We start from the raw sequence: 2280 nt of genomic DNA, 5'->3' as shown, positions 1-2280 counted from the left end.
TGATTTTCTTAAAAAAAAGGTTAGAAGTAATAATAAAGAAGTCAATTTTATATTTTGCAGTACTAATATTTGGACATACTAACGGAATATAATTTGCATAAAATTTTATTAATTTCTTTACAAAAATTATTTTAATATTTGTTGCAAAATTTATTTTAATTGTTTTTTAGTAATCTTTAACTTATTCTAATAATATAGTAACCATGAAAACATTAAAACCCATTTCAGTTTGAACTCTCTTAGAAGTTTTTTAATTTAAATTTAATTTCTTAGAATTTATTTTCATTTCTAAAATTCAAAACAATAAAATTATTTTGTTTTGCCCTTTCTTTAGTAGTTGCATGTTACACTCAATGTAGAAACAAATGTCTACTTTAAGGATTGACTATTACAAACCATAGTACTTTTGCGCTTGCCAAAAAAGGACATATAGCACAGATGCACATTTTGAAATGAGGCTTTGCATTGTCGGCAAATCATCAATTTGGACATTGCAGATCAAATCTTTTTGAAAAGGTACGTTTTTCCAAATATTGAGTTATATGTTCAGTTATGATATTTCCATATCAATGAAATGTTTGTTCTTTTTTGTCAAAAGTTTGTACTGACAGTACCTGAATCAGGAAGAATGTGCATGGAAAACTAAAAATGTGCCTACATCTATTAATAGCTTTTTTCTTGCTTTCTGCTTTACTTTCTTCACAATGCATTGTTAATTGGTTTTGTTATTACTTTTCTATTATTAATTTTAAATCTTAATCTTATTTGATTTCCAACATGTTCTAAATTTGTAAAACACCATAATACAACAATACAATGCATAACTTCTGCACACTTTGAACATTATCACAACAAAATGGATTCAACAAATGGAAGAAGAAAAAGGAAGAACATTTTCTCACAAAAATTTTCCAATACCTTGATGAAGTCCACAGGTTAAATAAATTTATGTTTCTCACATTGCATTTTTAAGTTTCTTCATTTTTTCTATCTCATTTCATTCGTTTCTCATCCAATTCAATTAAATCTACACTCATACGTAAAAACAAAGATGTAAATACTAATCTTACTTCATGTATGTTATTTTTTTTTTGTTCTTTTGATTGCAGTAACAAATGAGGACAAATCCAGTCCAAGTGAAGCATTTCCTTTTCCAAATACTACACCTCTTTCTCAGTTAAGAAATTGTGGTAATCATTTTTTCATTCACTATAAATTTCATCCAACAAATTTATTACTGCATTCATTATTGTCAATCTGTTTTTCATTTCCTTCACAAATATTGATATCAAAAAGGCACCAAAATCAATTTACTCAATGCACTAACACAAATATGGATTTTGTAAAAACTTTCAGTGTGATAGTTTTCTATATGTTTATTATTTGTGTTGCATAGTTTACATCTATTATTTTCTCATTTGACTTTTTAACAATTCTACCAGTATGGAAAGAAAATGTTACCCCAGATGCAACTATCAAAACCTACTTATCTCTCAATGAAACACACGTGCAGAATAAAAGAATTCAATCTACAAATAGAAAGCCACTTTTCGAGTTGACATATTGTGGTAAGTTTGTTATTTAATTTAATTTTCATTCAAATTCAATACAAATGCTAGCACTACAAACTTATTACTCTCATTATTCATCTTTAATGCATATTATACAATTAACACACATGGATATTAGATGACATCATTTCATAATCAATTTGTTTCATCTTTAAATGCATTTCATAATCATTTGTTTAATTGCATTTTGCAGAACTTGACCAAAATAATGGGAAAGTTGCACGAAGAAGAAGGAAACTTATTATAAATCAGAAGTTAGCAGAAAAAAGTAATACCATTGGTGATAAAAATGTTTAATTACTAATTCTTTATATATCTATTATTATCTTATCTTGATTTCAATTCCTTTCATACTAAATTTTACTATTACTACCTCTCTTATTACAATTTCATGGTTCTACCTCCATTGGATCTACCAATGCTCCAATTTTGCAAAATAGCAACAATAACAATACAGGTACAAATCAAAAATATATTAATTTTTTTTAATGCTTTTCTCTTAATAGAAAAAGTACAAACACAATGCTTTAATATATTTTAGTCTTTTTTTTAATTTTAGTTTTTCAAAGTCAAATTTAAGTTATTTTAGTTATTGAAATGTATAATTATATTTTATTGATAAATTAAATTAAGAACAGAATTACAAAATCATATATATCAATAATATTTATTGTTTTTATAAATTTAGAATTCAGTTCATTAATTTATG

The 2280-nt window shown here is 25.3% G+C and overlaps 1 long non-coding RNA gene across 1 annotated transcript; it reads left to right on the top strand.

Annotated features, from left to right (window-relative positions):
* The first annotated feature begins 330 nt into the window (after positions 1–330).
* LOC114183571 lies at positions 331–1854 on the top strand. The gene is made up of 4 exons (XR_003604393.1): positions 331–516; positions 1110–1190; positions 1443–1568; positions 1765–1854. It is a non-coding gene; the product is annotated as an uncharacterized LOC114183571 (long non-coding RNA).
* The last annotated feature ends 426 nt before the right edge of the window (positions 1855–2280 follow it).

This window comes from Vigna unguiculata, chromosome 5, assembly GCF_004118075.2.
Source record: "Vigna unguiculata cultivar IT97K-499-35 chromosome 5, ASM411807v1, whole genome shotgun sequence".
Lineage (NCBI taxonomy): Eukaryota > Viridiplantae > Streptophyta > Magnoliopsida > Fabales > Fabaceae > Vigna > Vigna unguiculata.
This window is presented reverse-complemented; position numbering and strand designations above follow the sequence as displayed.